Genomic DNA, 16,862 nt, shown 5'->3' on the forward strand with positions numbered 1-16,862 from the left:
GCCCTGGCACACGGTGCTGCCACTGGATCCCTGGAAGCGTCCCAAGGCAGGCTTGGAAGGGCTTGGAGCAGCCTGGCCAAAGGAACACATCAGTGCCACAGGCAGCACTTGGCAGAGGGGCTGAGCCCTGGTGCAGCCCCTGCCTCTGCAGAAGGGCTGGGGTGAGGTGTCTGGAGTGAGCCAAAGCAGAAATTTGTGCCCAGTGCCACCTCCAAGCCTGCCACGTAATCCATCCTCCTGCATTAATGTCACTGCAGCTCTTCCCCTGTGTCCCTGGGGACTGCAGAGATTACTGGGAGGGAAGTCCTGCTGCTGTGTCCTGGCCCCCCAGTCCTGGGCCACCTCCTACCACCCAGGCAGCTGCATAAACCTAATCTGGTTTAGCCAATCCAGCCCAGCAAAAACCCTAAGTGGATTGGCTTATCTCTCCTCACTAACCCAATCTGCCAATTGGATCTGGCTGGGTTTGCCTGGTCTACAAGTCTGTCCTGGAATTATCCAGGAGATCTGTACAGATGCTGCCTTGGAGGCTCAGTGCCCTCCCTGGGCCCACTGGCTCTTGCCATCAGTGCCAGGCCTTTGGGAGCACTGTGGTGTGCCAGTCCTGGGCTGCTGGGCATGGTGACACGCACCTCACCCCATCCCTGCAGAGCACGTGCCCCCATCTCCCTTGGCTGGCTGCAGCAATGGGAGCAGCAGGAAGAGTCCCTGGGTGGATTCACTCTTTTCTCTGCAGCCTTGTCCAGGCTGACAAGCCTCCAAAGCCAGGGAATGCTGCAGGAGCAGCCAGTGCTTTGCTCTGGCACTCTGTGGGATGGGGGGAGAGGGAGGGGTGAGCAGGTGAGCTGGAAGGTGGCTGGAGAAACTGGTCTGAGCAGCAGAGCCCATGAGTCTATCTTGGCTCTGGTGGGATCCTGCAGCCTCTCTGACCCTTTGAGGGACAGGGCTGGCAGCACAGCCGTGGATGCTCCCAGCCCTGGGGACAAACACCCAGCCCTGCCCTCCCTTTACTCTGCCACCCCAAGATTGCTGGGACAAAGGACAGGGGCAAGGGCTCGGTTTGGGCCAGAGACCCCAAGCTGGGCCCCTGCAGAGGCACAGCTGAGCCACAGTGCTGGGGCCATCACCCCTGCAGGGCCCTGGCAAGGACAGAGTGACACGGAGCCACCTGCCACCGCTGCTCCAGGCACAGCAGCAGCACTTTCACAACGCTGAGACTGAGGCAAAACATCCTGGACAGAAACCCATGATTTATGTAAAAAAAGTACTTGCAACTCAAAGCATTCTCTCTCCCAAGGGAAATGGGGAAGGAGGGCTCCAAAGCCCCCAGAGCCCCATCTCACCCCATCACTGTTCTGTCCAGGAGCAAGGGGTGCCTTGGCAGGAGGGAGCAGGGATGTTCTCCTCACTGTGTTCCTGTGGTGCCAGGGACACGCTGGGGCTCCTGCTGGCAGCACTGTGGCTCCTGGCCTTTCTGATCCCTGGGCTCATTCCTTAGCAATTCTTGTCACTGGCTGGTGCTGGCTTTTTGATTTCCCAACCTGTTTGCTGGGCAGGAGCACACAGCTCACAGGAATCAAGTGAGTTTGGTTTGTTTCTACTGGGACAGACCCTTTCTTGGGTGTCTTAAAAGAAAAAGCTTGCAGAGACAGGTTAAAGGTTGTTCAGTTCCTCAAAGCTCCAATTTAGATCAAGACTCTCTTTTTCTTGCTCTGAAGGGAGAGGTAAGAAGGGGAATAGTTGCCGGCCGTGTCCTGAGAGCTTTTCTCCTCCCAGATGTGGCACAGTTCCCGTGTGGGCCGGGCTGTAGGTGCAGCCCCCAGGTGTTCCCAGCACAGGAGAGTCACCCTGCAGTTCTTCCAACGACACCAAAGCACTGAGACCGGCTGCTCCGAGGGCTCCTGCTCTGAGCTGGCCGTTCCAGGCTAACACAGCCCCCCTGGAGACCCCGGGCCCCCGCGCAGTGGTGCTGCTCCTGCTGCCAGCGCCGCTCCCATCGCTCTCCAGCGAAGCCTGAAAGCGGGGCTGACAGAACTGGGACCCACGAGCCTCCTCTCCAGCAAACAGGGCCGGGGAAGCGCTCAGCCCTGCCTCCCCGGGCCACCCGGGACCTTTGCACCTCACAGGGGCGCTGAGCAGCCTCGTCCCCCGTGTGCTCAGCGGGCAGGCACGGCCAGGGCGCTGCGCTCGCTGCTCCGCTAACTGCAGGTAATCAGTGCGCTGACGTGATGCTCAATGGCAGAATGAGGCAAGTGCTGCGCTTGGCAGGACCTCACCTGCCTCCCTCAGCACTGCTGGGGAGAGGAGGAGGCAGAGGAGGTGAAGGAGGTCTGCTCCAGACTGAGCATCTTCCCTTGCAGTTCTGGGGGAAGGGATAGTGGCTAGAGCTCATGGCACACTGGCGGTGACGGGTGTTTGATGCATCGTGGGACAGCTGATCACAGCAATTCACAATATTTAGTCACCTCCAGGGATTTGGGTGACCTTGCAGAAGGAGGGCACAGGAGGGTTCCCGGGTTCAGCCTCACGTGCTATGTCCTCTAGGGGAGCCAGTGATGGGCAAGGCTGTGGGACTGTGATGGCTCTGAGAGCTCCTCTACTCCTTCACAGTCCCTGCACAATGACTGCCCTGTGCCCTGGCCACCCTGGCATCAGCTGGCCCCCTCACCAGGGCAGTGACAGGTGACACATGTCTTCAAAGCACCCAAATCACCCTCTCCCACCACACACTGTTGGTCACTCTGTGCCCAAGCTGGCTCATTCAGTGTCCCAGCTGCTGAAGGATAGGAAGGCTTTGGAATAGCCTCCATCAACCCCAGGGACAGGACTGGCCACCTCGGCACCCCAGCGATTCCTGTGGGATGGGGCAATTGTGCCATTGTTGTGCTCAGTGTGGCTGTCCTAGTCCTCAGAGTCCCCTGAGCAGAGGTGGGGGACTGTTCTGGGCCGTGGGGATGGAGCAGCTCAGAGCAGCCCCTGGCTTAGGTTGCAGGGATGGACCCAGTGACAAAGGCTTTTGCTGGCCCATGCTCCCATCCATGTGTCTGGCATGGGGCTTCCAAGGCTCTGGAAAGGCATTTCCAGTGCAGCATGGCCCAGCACTGCAGGGACCCCCAGAGCAAGGGGCTGAGCCCAAAGGAGGGAGGTCCCCCAGGACTGAGGCAAAGGAGGGATCACCCTCCTGCCCTGCTGAGCAGGGGAAGGCTCAGGCTCCTCCAAAGCCGTGCCAAGACTGGTGCCAGGGGCTGATCCCTGGTCCCCACGGGTCACACAAGGGCTGCAGAGGTCCCCAGGGTAAGCAGGGAGCCCTGCCCAAGGCACAGCCCCTCGGGAAGGGCCGGGTGGGAGCTGGCTCTGGGTGCTGCCCCATGTCTCTGCAAGGGAGAGGGAAGGCTGAGGGAAGGCAGCTCCTTGCCTCCCACACAGAGCCTGGAGCACAGGATGTTTGTGATACTCTCAACCAATCTAGGCAGAGGAAGATGATGATCATGGGGAATTATGGAAAATTGAGGCGTTCTGTGCCCTTCATAAAACCGGAGGAGCTGTGCAGCACCTCGCATGAATGCAGAAATCAGCACGGAGAATTTGTGGCTCTTGCGAATCTGAAGAGGCAACGTTGCCAGGGCTGATGGATTCCTCAGAGGAGATGAGGCCTTTCAGCAATTCAGAGATGAGGAAAAAGCTCCAAAAGCCACCAGAAAGACACAGAATGAACCCCAAACCAATCAGGATTCACTCCCCGAAGGTAAACACAAAAACTGGCACATGGAGCATGAGTTGGCCTGATGATCTTGACCTGGCAGAGGATCTGTTTGTTCCAGGAAAGGACACGAGGTGGGAATTTGCAAAGAGCAGCACATGGGTCGGCAGGGGCTGGAGACAGGCTGATGGACGGAAAACGACTGGGAAGGGGGAGAGGAGACCTCCCTCTGCAGGGAGCTGCCCAGGGTGAGGAGAAAAGACCTGGATCAGCCTTTGATTGCAGGAGGGCTCTGGAGGGGGAGCATGCACTGAGGCAGCAGCACAGACGGGTGAGAAACTGCAAACAGAGGGGTGGGACAAGCCAGTGTCACTCCCCTGGTCACTGCTGGGGTCCAGGGAAGCTGAAGGAATGCCACAGTTTTAGAAAAAAAAAAAAATCTTCTGCTGTCTTCACACCCCTATTAGCCCCCAAATCAATTCATGCCCTGGCTGTACCTGCAGCATCTAGAAGATGCTATCAGGGGAAGCCAGCACAGGGCTTTGAGGATTCAAAATCTCCCACTAGTGGGGGTATCTCTGACACTGTGGTCAGCCCTGAGGGGCTTCTGTGGAATGGTGCATTCAGGAGAGCAGGGCAGAGCCCAGGGGCTCCACTGGGACCTTTCAATCCAAAGGAAACCATCAGAGACACCACCACCCCACTAAGTTTAGGGAAAAGTCAGGGAGTGAAGCGAGGAAAAGGATGGAGTCAGTAAATAACATGTCTGGGGTGATGTTGGCTGCAGTGAGGCGCCAGACTTGGCTCTGAGCACTCACTGGCAAACACCAGTGACACGAGTGACACCAGTGACACCAGTGACACCAGTGACAGCAGTGACAGCAGCACAGGGGATACGTGGCCACTGGCAGAGCAGGCAGGTTCACGTCGGGCTGTGAGGGTGAGGACCTGAGGGATGTCCCCTCTTGTCCTGCACCTCTCCTGGCTGGTGCTTGCTGGGAGCTGGATCAAGAGGCAGTGGAGTCATAAAGGGCAGGACTGAGCCAGGACACCAGCTCTGAGCTCTGTGCATTTCCAAGCCTGCCACCCTCTGCCCAAGGTGCTGCCCTGTGCCCCCAGTCACCCCCACACGCACCGGTGGAGTGCCAGAGCTGGGGACAGTCCCTGCCCTCACCCTGCCACTTCACTGAGGTGGTTTCACATGAAGGTTCCGTCAGCTCCCAGGAGCTGTGCTCTGCCAGGAGCTGCTGCTGTCAGAGGGGTGGGAACAGGGAATGTCAGTGCCTGAAAAGTGCTCTGGGCAGGGGAAGGGGCTGGGGGGGCTTGTGGTGAGCTGGGCAGTGCAGGTTCCCACAGGAGTCTGTGCAATGCCCTCCTGACCCAGCTGCTCGGCTGCTACTTGGACTCAGTGCTGCAGGAGCCCCAGTCCAGGGCAGGGCCCTGCTCCTCTCTCCAGCTCATCCCTGTGCATCCTGACCCAGCTCTGCTCCTCATGCCCTTGAGCAGGACCCTGTTGGAATTCTGGAAACTTAGATTTTGGAATTTTAGTATATAGTAACATGCAATATGGAGGATTTAAGACATTGTCTAAGTCTACGTTCTTCCCCTTCTTCTTGGTTCCGGGTGTTTTTTTCTAATTGGGTGAAAAAGGCCCACATTGCAGACCTCGTGTGATCAATTATTGGGTTAAAAATATAAATAGTAGAGGTGTCATCTCATTATTAGACAAATTATGTTTAAATTAACGTTGGAAAGAGTTAGAGGCATCCATTTTACCTCCACTTTCTATCCTGCTTGTTAGAGCTCAGGACTCGTGAGGCTGTACTATAGACAGGAATTAATAAACACTGAGTCCAGACATGAAACTGTGACTCCCGTGTGTTAATCCCAGCTCTAACATGAAGAAAAGAAGATAAAAACATGACAAACCGTGCTGCCCCATCTGTGCCTTCTCCACCACTTCAGTGCTCAGATGTCTCAGGGAAGGTTGGTTGTCACCAGTTCATTTCATTCAGGGCTTTTTTGTCTTTTATACCCAAATTTTGTGATCCCAGGGGCACAAATACAACCAACACAATTTGGTGGGAATTTCCTGGAAGGTCCAAAGGAAGACAAACCCACCATTTTTGTGTCTTCCTGTGCTTTGAGGGAGACTGTCCTGTCTTGGAAGAGTCCCCAGGCTCATTTGTGACATACCTGTTGTCACCGAGGTGTGATAATCAGTCCATGGGAGCTGGAAGTGGCAGCAGGGTCCCCTACCTCAAGGGACAGTGCTGAATGCACTTGGAGGACTGGTTCCCATCCTAGCTGGGCTCAGCTCCGTGATTTGGGGATGAACCACAGCTTGCACTGCAGCCAGTTCTGTCCCAGCTGCCTCCCAGGTGGCCCATGCCGGTGTTCCTGGGGTGTTGTTTTGACCCCCAACACATCCCCTGGGCAGCAGTTCCTGGAAAACAAAATTGCAATTAAATGACAACCACTGGGGCAGTGTTTGTCTCCCAGGGGAGTTGAACAAGCAGAGTCCCAGGCCTGCTGCTGAGAGCCCAGAAGAGCCTGGAGCAGGCAGAATGGGCTGAGCAAGGGGTCTGTATCCCCTCCCATCAGCAGCTCCCCTGGCACATTCCTGTTCCGTGCTGGAGGTTTTCTGTGAGCCCCACGGTGACATTTCTGGGTGCCTTCATGGGGACAGCCAGGTGCATTGCTGTGTTTGTGTCCCTGTGCTGGCACAGGGCAGGTGGGCAGCCTCACCCCAGCCCACACACACACTGTGACCCCGGACCTGAAGGACTTTGCCTCCTGGGAGCTGGCAGTGCCTGTGCCACTGTCCCTGACAGGCTGAGCCATGTTCTGCAACCCAGCAGCCACAGGGTGGGTCCCCAGAGCATCTCCCCACAGGGTTTCCTCTGGAGAGGCTCCAGGGTGGTCCCTGTGCCTTGGGGCCCTCGGTGCAGTCCCAGAGCTCTGCAGGGGCTCGCTGAGGGCTGATCCCATCGCTGGCAGGGTTACCTGTCCTGCACCCAGGGCCTGCCTGGCTCCGAGCCCCTGCCCTGCCCTGGATTTGCTGGGTGGGCACTGGGCTGACCTCAGCTCCCACCTCTGACCCTGGCCCTGCCTCGCCTTGGCCCTGGAGCTGTGCCACCACCAGTGACTTGTCTGATCACAGTCATGGAATCGTTACAACAGGAAAACCTCTGAGATCCTTGAGTCCAGCCAGGCCGCCAGACCGCCACCATGGTCACCACTAACCCGTGTCGCCACATGTCACATTCACATGTTTTTTGAACACCTCCAGAGATGATGACTCCACCACTGCCATGGGCACCCTTTCCCTGAAGAAATTTTCCCTGCTATCCCGTGCAGACCTGCCCTGGCACAGCTTGAGGCCATTGCCGCTTGCCCTGGTGATGGTGGCTCTGGGCTGAGCCTGCCCTGCCCGGCAGGGACAGACCCAGGTGACAAGCCCCTGCCCCACTGGCAATGTCCCCGTGCCCTGGCTGTGCCCCAGCAGGCAGTGCCACACTGAAAGGGTTCTTTTCCTTTGATCTGTGGTGCAGAATGAACAGAGCAGTGAGGCAAAACCCTGCTCTATATATCTAAGGCGAATGAAACATGGCTTTATGCACCTGGCTGAGAATTCCTGCTCCGATTCTGGCTGCTTTAGCAGTCTGGGGCAGGCATGCTTGGGCAAGCATGGCCATGCCTTGCACCTCTCTATCAAAGATCAGAGACAGAGAGGGCCACAGGGACACCTTGCACAAAATCCAGCACTGTCCCGGGCTGTGGGCTGGGCTCCAGGCCCTGTACCTGGTTCCCAGCCCTGGAGGTGCTCCAGGCCAGCCTGGATGGAGCAGCCTGGTCTATGGGAGGTGTCCCTGCCCACGGCAGCGGGGTGGAATGAGATGAGCTTTAAGGTCCTTTCCAACCCAAACCATTCTGGAATTCTGGGATGCATTTGCTCTGGAAAGAGCTGCTCCAAAGCGTGGAGGTGGGAATGCCGAGCTGTTTGAGGTACTAAGGAGAGGATCTTCAAGGCTTTGCTGCCTCAAGAGTCTGTGGCTGGTGGAGGATGCTGAGGGAGAGTTGCTGGTAACATGACGGGCCCAAACTCCTTCTACAGCTGCCACAATGAGGTGCCACTTCTGGGACTGTGTGCAGACCATCGTCTTGGATATTGGGCTTCCGCCATCCCAAATTCCTTTACTGTCCGTAATTCCCTCATGTGTGTATGGGCAGATCCTGCCTTTTGCATGTTTTAACCCTCTGTGTGCAGCATCTGTGCTGGATTAGCTCCTGTGCTGGGACAGTGAACAACCAGCCCTTGTGTCCCTGTCCCTCCACCTCCCCTTCCGTGCCCCAAGGACCCTGCAGGAGCCACCCATAGCCTGGGACTTTCCTGATGGGACAATTCCCTGCCATTATTCCCCCCATCCCCCAGAAGAAAGCCTTTTCTTTGCTGGATCTGTGAGGATGCACAGAGCAGGGGATGGCCCATGGTCTGGTTAATAACCTGGGAAACACCAGATGCCGTCTCCAGGAGGTGCAGGGATCATGCCCAGCCCTTCCCTGCCCTTATCCCCGTGCTCCCAGACCCTTCTCCTCTGCTCCAGCCCTGGATTATCCCACAGCTGAGTGCACGTGAGAAATCAGGGTGTAATTCGTGTCAATGAAATAGCATGTGTGTCTGTGGTCAGTGTGAACACAGACCATGGGATTATTATAAAGAAGAGTTTTAAATCAGCTAAGTAAGGCATGGAAGTGGGGTTTAACAAGACAACTGTGTAACAGTAGGCTTTTAGCTAACAGTTTGTTTTAGCAACAAAATTGTGATTGTTTCATTACTTTGTATAAGTTTTAAACTGTCCTTAGTATAAGTATAGAAGGATTTGTAATCATTAAAAGGGGAACTGGGACTAACATAAAACTGACAGGCTTTACAGAGACATTTTGAAACATGCTGATTTTGAGGTTCTGTAACACAAAAAGGGGCCTCATGTAGACAGGTGTTGGGGCCCTGCTAGCTTTGGGTTGTGTAATGACTGAAAGGAGGCTTGCAAAATGTATGCTGACTAACAATATATATATCTGCTTGTTGAGCAAACTATATAACCAAAAATAAGGCTAGTGGAAAAAGATATTTTAAAAAGAAGAATAGGAGACTGGAGGGACATCAGAAGACCATCTCGGACCACCTCCCCAACAGACCTCCAAAAACCACAACTGCTGATTATGAAGAAAAGCAAGCCAAAAATAACTAAAAACTCGGGGCAGTGAAGTGCCAAGAATGGTATGAGAAGAACACGGCTCGAGAGCTGAATTCGTGCGTTGCTTGGGCTGGTGACCCCCGCACAGCCGGTGCTGTAATTGTTCACTCTTTCATCGAGCCAATTAATAAACTGCCTATATTGCTCCATGGATTGGCTTCTCATTTGTTACACCGGAGAAGCCGCTTCCGAAGGGGCTGGCGGGGAGGCTGAGGCAGAGCCTGCGCTGAGGAGCGGCTCCGTCCTCCCGCAGCCAAATTACAGCCCGTCAGAGCCGCTCCCCGCCGCGTCCTGCAACACCAGAGCGGCCAGAACAGCATCAGTGATGGAACTGGGTTTGTCCACGAGCTGTCTGTGTCAGGCACTCGCTCACAGACGGAGCGAGGCGATCCGCTGTGCCCGCACAGGCAGCGGCTGCTCCGGGAGTGCGAGCGAAGTGAACCCCCGGGAGCTGCCAGGAGCACACGGAAAAACACGGCGACAGGGGCTGAGCACGGCTGGAAAAGCAGCCAAAGCCTCTCACGGTTCGGCTGGAGTGCAATGAATGAGGCTCTTGCTGGCAGAGGGCACATCAGGGTCTGCAGGAGCTCGGGGATGGACGCAGCATCTCCGCGGGGCGCTCCCGCATCAATCCAGCCCGGGCCCTTTGTCCGTGCCAAAGCGGGCGGCACCGACCCCGAACCCAGCCCAGGGCAGGGCAAGGAGTTCAGCTCTGCACAGCCCAAATTCCTGCCGCTGCTCCTCCACTTCTGAGATTTCTGCTTTTCAAGTTGAGCTTTTCTCTGAGAGCCACAAAAATGTGTATTTCCAGGCTGAGGCCAATTTAAATGACACTTAAAGGTCTTCATTTCTTTTCTATACTTTTCCCAGGGATTAGAGAAAACTGGCAGTTTTCAGTGAAAAGGTTTGTAGGGATTTGCAAATACGTTGTGAAAACAGGATTGTTGCATTCCTACCAGGGGATGAGGAGCCTGGCAAAGAGCATCTCCGTGTTCCACTGCACGTGTTGGGCACTCCGAGTGGAGAAAAGGGACTTTTACAGGTGGAAAGACAAGCACAGAAATGAACAGATAGGGAAAAGGGACAGCTGAGTGAGTGAAAAGGAGAGAAATAGGGTGAAATTTGGGTAAAGTGTAAAAAGATTTTAACAAGGGAGACAAAATTACACTCAAACCTGATTTTCATTTCAAGCCTCTAATTTTCACTGTTGTTATTATTTTGATACTGGGCCAGCACACACATCCCATCTGAAGCCTCATCCCGGTGTGTACAAGCACTGCTGGTATATCCTGATGGAATTGTTCTGTAGTGAAATGTTTTGACACTTGGAACGAGATGGGAAGACAAGCACACAGCAAGTTAATGAGAGGACCAGCAGCTCTCAATATATTCAATAATGATTTCTAACAAACACAGAGCTATTGTGTCAAAGTATTTTATTAAAGCACAAAGCAGCACTTTGATCTGGAAAATAAGATGTTTCAATCAACACTGAGTAAAAGCTGCTCTGAACGTTGTAAAACAAATACAGCAATGGGAAAAAATTAATGGAAGAGCAGGAAACCACTGCCTCACCATGTGCCTGGTGCATGTTACACAGCACTGCTGGGTGAGAGAAATGGATAGAAATAACATTTGCCTCCCTGGGAAAGTGATGTAGTCAGCATTTTATTCTAAATTTTGTGCGTTTTGTTTTAAAACACAGTTTGCCCTTTTCCTCTCCCAGTTATCTCCATTTTGGAAACGCTCTCTTTATTGGGCAGTTTCCCCCCTCAGCTGTGATTGATGCAGGTTTCGGGTGGTAACAGTTTCTTACTAAACGCAGTTTCCAAGCCTCAGCCACGGTGAAGAACAGCTGGGTGCCACCCCTCTGGCTGGTCACTGCTGTCCCTGGAGGGCTGGTGGCCAGAGGACAGGGGATGTCCCTTCCTGCCAGTACTGCTGTGACAGCGCAGTGACACCGTCCCCTGGGCACACACCCGGGGCTGTGCCCAGCTGCCAGCACCGAGGGCCCCTCCTCCCTTCTCTGCCAGGCTGGGAGCACACAGGGATGGAGCAGGGGCTGCCCCCATTCCTGGGCTCCTGTCCCAGCCCTGCAGCCGGAGCGCTTTGGGAACGCTGCGATTCTCCACAGACCGCTGGTGCTGTTAAGGAAAACAGCATCCAAGGGAGTCATGCTCAGCCTCTGCCATTCCCTCTGGGCCCTAATTGTGTTCCTTGATCCCAGACACCAGGCACAGCTCCACCAGGAGGCCGTGGTGCTATCCTGGAGCTCCCTGGGAGCAGGATGGAGCCGTGTATCCCTCGCTGTCACACTGTTGGAATTCTGGAAACTAAAAATCTAGGTTTTCTGTGCTAAAAGGCACTGACCTTCAGGCAAGCACTACATTTGACTTAAGTGGAACAGGCTTCTGAAGTTGAGTGATAGCACTGGGTTTGTGGGTGTCTGGTTTGAATAGTATTGTGTGATCTCACAGGGTGGAAAACTTAGAATTTGGGATTTTAGTATACAGTAATATATACGGCACAATATGGAGGACTTAGGGTGCTGTCTAAGTCCTTCTTCACCTTCTTCTTCTTCTTGGTTTTGGGTAGTTTTCTCAAATTGGGTAAAATAGGTCCTCACTGTGGGCTTTGGGTGGTTAATTACTGGGTCAAAAATATAAATAATAATCACTTCATTATTGAGTAATTGGGTGATTGGTGCTTAAATAACCTTGGAAAGTGTTGGAGGCATCCACTGTACCTCCATTTTCTAATTCGCTTGTTAGAGCTCAGGACTCGTGAGGCTGTACTATAGATAAGAATTAACGAACACTGAGTCCGAACACGAAACTGCGACTCCTGTGTGTTAATCCCAGCTCTAACACGAAGAAAAGAAGATAAAGCCCTCACATCACACGGCTGCTGAGAGGCCCTGCTCCCCGTCCACATGTTCTGGAGGAGCAGGAGGCAGCTGGGGCGAGTGCTGTGGCAGTAACTCAGTCCCGGCTGCTCTAGTGGCTCATGGAGATCCAGGAATCTCCTGCCAGAGCAGCTGTGGCTGCCCCATCCCTGGAAGTGTCCAAGGCCAGGCTGGATGGGGCTTGGAGAAACCTGGGGTAGTGGAAGGTGTCTCTTCCCAAGGCACGGGGCTGGAACAAAATGAGCTTTAAGGTCTCTTTCAATCCAAAGCAGCCTGAGGTTCTGCGATTCCCAGGCTGCAGGGTCACATCTCCCAGTGCACTTGTTTCCCCCTAAGCCACAGCTCTGTCACTGTCCCCATCCCCAGCAATGCCATGGCCACTGCTCCTGTCCCAACACCTGCAGCAGCACAGGACAGACCCTCACTGGTGGGCTCTGCACCCAGAATGTCCAGGCCTGGCATTTTCTATTCCGCTGATTTGCCATGTCCATGCTGAGCAGGAGATCCTGGCAGGGGCATGGAGCCCATCCATCCCCACGGGCCTGGGATCTGTCCCTGCCTCCCCCCTGCTTGGCAGAGCCTGCGCCTGGCACCTGGAGCTGGGAAAGTGCCAAGAGGCCCCAGATGTGTCGGAGGAGAGCTCCGATGTCAGACCCTGCACACGGGGAGGGCAGAGCTGCACCTCCTGCCCATGAGCCCAGCCGGGCCCCTCTCTGCCCTCCCTGGGTGGATGCCAGGCTGGGCACTATCTCTGCCCTCCTCTCTCTCCCAGATCCCAGCAGAACAACCCACAGAGGTGCCAGCCCAGCCTCCCCCACCCGTGCTCACCTGGTCAGAGAGCTCCTGCAGAGGCAGGTGAGGGCTCTAGGGCACAGGGACACCCTGAGCAGTCCCCTCAGAGCGTGGCACTTGAAGTGATGCTAAAATAACCTTTCAACCTTGGCAGGAGTGTCTGCAGGGGCCCTGTCGCTGTGCACAGGTAGCTGTGAAGGGCAGCAGCAATCCCAGTGCCCATGGAATGCCTGCAGGGCCATCCCTGGCTCCATCTGCAGCAGATGGAGACAGAAGGGTTGCAGCAGGCAGCTTCCAGGTGGAGTGGCAATGTCCCAGTTCAGTGGCCTCAGCTCCAGGGAAGTCCTGTGTGTCCTGCAGTGCCCTTGGAGGAAGGAGACACCTCAGGCTGTGCCCCGAGCACATGGATGGTCCCTGCTTGGTGCCCCAGTGCAAAGTGCTTTTGGCCCTGCTGCTCCTGCCCTGCTGCTCACCCCCAGAGTCACCTCTGGGAACATCCACGGGCTCTGGGCCAGGCTCTGCTTCTCCACGAGGAGCTCAGGAGGGACTCTTGGGTGTGCTGAGCTGCTGCCATTAATGCACCCAGGGAGCAGCAGCCACCAGGGAATGGATGGAATATCAGTAAAGGAGAATAAATGGCTGGCAGGGAAGAAGTGTATCTGTCACTAAAAATGGCAAGGTAGTTTAGGAAAATCTCCTTTGTGTCCTTTGGCTGTACTGTCTTGTTGGTGTCAATGCCCTGAACACAAAATGAGGATTTCACAGAACAATAAAATAATAGTTTTGAGCTGGAAGATATGCTCACTCAGTTCCCTTCAGCTCACACACTTCACAACACAGACCTGGTCTCTGGATATTCAATAACACACCCATGGATTTAATTAACTTCCATTTATTTACTTTCCATTCTTGTTGTGTTGTCACTAATTTCTCTTTCGAGTTTTTCTCCCTCTATTCCTGTTCACTCTTGGCATCTTCACTGCCCTGTGCCAGAGGTGCCATAGCCCTGGCCTCTCAGCCCAGCCCTGGGTTGAACCTTGTTGGGCTCAGGATCCAGACTGGGAAGGGCAGCAGGGAGCTGGACACCAGGGCCAGGAGTCAGCCCCAGGCTCCTGGGACAGCACAGCTTTCCTTGCCTCCTGCTTGGCCTTCCTGTTCCAGCTCCAAAATGTGCCCTATGTGCTTTCTGTGCCTGAAAAATACAAAAAAACCCCCACAAAAAAAAAAAAAAAAAAAAAAAAAAAAAAAAAAAAACACCAACCCCATGGCATCTCCACACTGCAGGGAGATAATTAGACTAATAATGATCCATGTTGTAAGTGATTTTAAAAACAAAGCACAGCTATTTCTATTTCTATTAGGCTTTTATAAAGCCTTTATAGGGTTTTATGAAGCTTATAGTTGGCTTTTTTAGATAATTAACTCCAGGCTTATGGGATGCTGATGCTGCACCTCTGGACCAGCCCTTTCCCCCCATCCCATCCTGCCAGGGGACAATGCTCCCAGATTTCCCCCAGCACTGGTGCAGGGCCAGTTGCTCTGGGATAGCCCAGTGACCCCACATGTTGTGTCTGCTGCTTCCCAGGCCCTGGAAATTCCACTTCTCTTGAGGGAACTCCAGCCTGACACCTGGAAGGTGCATTTTTCCTCTCTCCAGCTAAAAGCTTGGTCTTTGCCCAGCTGTCTTCTCCCAAGGAACCCTGCAAAGAGAGAGCAAATGCTGTTTTGTCTTGCTTCAGCCAGGAATTGAGTTTTGAGACAGAATTCGGAGATTTTAGTAAGGCCAAGGAATGCTGAAGAATGAGAGTGGATAAACTAAACCTGACTAATTAGGTGTGTCCATTATGCACATGATGGAAAAAAGGTCCCAAAGTATTAACTATGGAACACTTTGGCCTCACTAATTAAAGGATTATTTTATGGCACAGGGGATGCAAGACCCTGGTGGCGGGGGCGGGGAGTTATTCTTGGGATGTCTATCACAGGATCCCAGACTGGTTTGGGTTGGAAAGGAACATAAATCCCACCTCATTCCACCCCCTGCCATGGGCAGGGACGCCTTCAGGAGCCCAGGTTGCCCAGTGGAACATCTCCCACCCTCCCCATCTCAGGGCTGTGCTCTCCACCTGAGGGAAATCAGGCAGCGAGGTCCTTTTCATGAGAAAGTCTTTTCCAAGGAAACTGGGGAAACTTCAAAGCAAATGTGTTTGGCATGACCTGCCAATCAAATGTCTCCTGAGATCAGCTGAAAGGAGAGAAGGGAGGCAGAGGATGGCAGAGATGAGCGTGGTACCACGGCTGATCTGGCAGGGGAAAACCCACCAAAATGGACAGAGCCCCTGCCCAGGCTGTGCCCTGAGGCTGCTCCCTCCTCTGGGTTCCCCTGGTGGGCACTGGCCAGCCCCAGCTGGGCAAACTCGAGGTTCCTCCAGTCTGAACTGGGCAAACCAGCCCCCATCCCCAGCCATCAAGCAGCTGGAGCTGCCTGCCCACCCCTCCCTGGCTCCACGGATGACAGTTTCATCATTTTTTGAGCATTTTGGTTTGAATTCAGTCAGGTTGTAAAAATATTCATTTTATCCCTAGCTCAGATGTGGAAATTGAATGTCACTTGGAAGCAGAAACCCAGAATTATTCCGTGAGAAAATGCTAAAAAGAGGTTCTGCAAACTTCAAAAAATAAAATCCCTTCCCCAGCGAGGCTGTTTGCTTCTGTGAGCCCCGTGCTGGCCATGGCCTGCTTGGCAGGGGGCTTTTCTGGGGCTCCCACGGCCTTTCCTCCCTCTCCTTGTCAATCTCGTGGAGCAAGAGCACAGAAATACAAATGCTAAAGGTTCAGATACTGCAAAGCCAACAATTTTAATTTTTAATCTCCCCAAACTTGCAATCCAATGACATGGATTTTAAAAAAACACTAATTTCTTTTATTGTACTTTTCAGTGGGGTTGAGTTTCCTCATGCTTAGACTTTACCCTGGAGCTACCTTCTTCCTGCAGCCACGGGGGGTAGTTTTTCTGTGTCCTTGCCCAAAGCAGAACCAGGGACCAGGTGCTCTGGAATGTCACCTCACCCTGAGATCCAGCTCCCAGCACCACAAACACCACATCCCACAAGGAAAACCATTTGGGCAGGGTCAGATGGGATATTGGGAGGGAATTCTCCCCTCTGAGGGTGGGGAGACCCTGGCACAGGGCGCCCAGAGCAGCTGTGGCTGCCCCTGCATCCTTGGAAGTGTCCAAGGCCAGGCAGGACAGGGCTTGGAGCACCCTGGGCTAGTGGAAGGTGTCCCTGCTCAGGGCACCAGGTGACACTCAGGTGTCCCTGCTCAGGGCAGGAGGTGGAACTGAACGAGCTTTAAGGTCCCTTTCCACCCAGAATGTTCTGGGGTTTGGTGATTTCCAGGCACCACTGCCCAGCACAGGCTCCAGGCCCCTGTGGGACAGACACACGGGTCTCCAAGGGAGGGAAATGTGGCCTGGCTGGCCCGGGGTGCTGCTTCTGCCCTGCCTCTGGCCCCAGCACTTCCATGTCCCGTGGGATTCACTTCCCACTGCCCTTGTTTCTGTGCCTGGCATCGCTGCCATGTGCTCCAGTGGAGCCCTCCTCTCTCCTCTTTCTGGGTCACATCTCCCATCTCCCTTCTTATCAGCTGGCATCAGCCGGCCCTCCGGCTCAGGGCCTCCTGTGCCTCCCCTGGCTCCTCCCTGGCACAGCCCTGGCTCATTCCCAGCCGCTGGCACACTGGGGGATATCGCCATGCCCCCCACAGCTGACAACAGGCTACAAAATCCCACATTTCGGGTGCACGGTTTTAATTAGGAATTGACATTTCTAAGCCTGTGGCTGCCAAGCAACGAGCATCCAGCAGCTGATCTCTGCTGTGAGATGGAGGGACCCGGCGTTCCCAGGCTGGGGAAGGGCCAGCCTGTCCCTTCTGCACAGGCACTCGGCCGTGGGGACATGGCAGTGGCACCGGAGGGGACCCAAGGCACAGGGGGGCCCAGAGCTCCATCCTGCAGCGCCACAGGAGCAGCAGGAGCTCAGTGTTCAGCAGCATGGGGATGAAATTCCCCGTGAGAGGAATTGAGATGCTCCGAGCCTGCAGTCTGATCCCTGCTTGAAGGAGCCCTGAGGGCCAAGCCCAGGATTCCCACAGCTGAGGATGTGGCCCCTGGTTCTGGGGACAAACAGGAGCATGTGGCTGC

The sequence above is a fragment of the Sylvia atricapilla genome, chromosome 16 (assembly GCF_009819655.1).
Source record: "Sylvia atricapilla isolate bSylAtr1 chromosome 16, bSylAtr1.pri, whole genome shotgun sequence".
NCBI classification, from domain to species: domain Eukaryota; kingdom Metazoa; phylum Chordata; class Aves; order Passeriformes; family Sylviidae; genus Sylvia; species Sylvia atricapilla.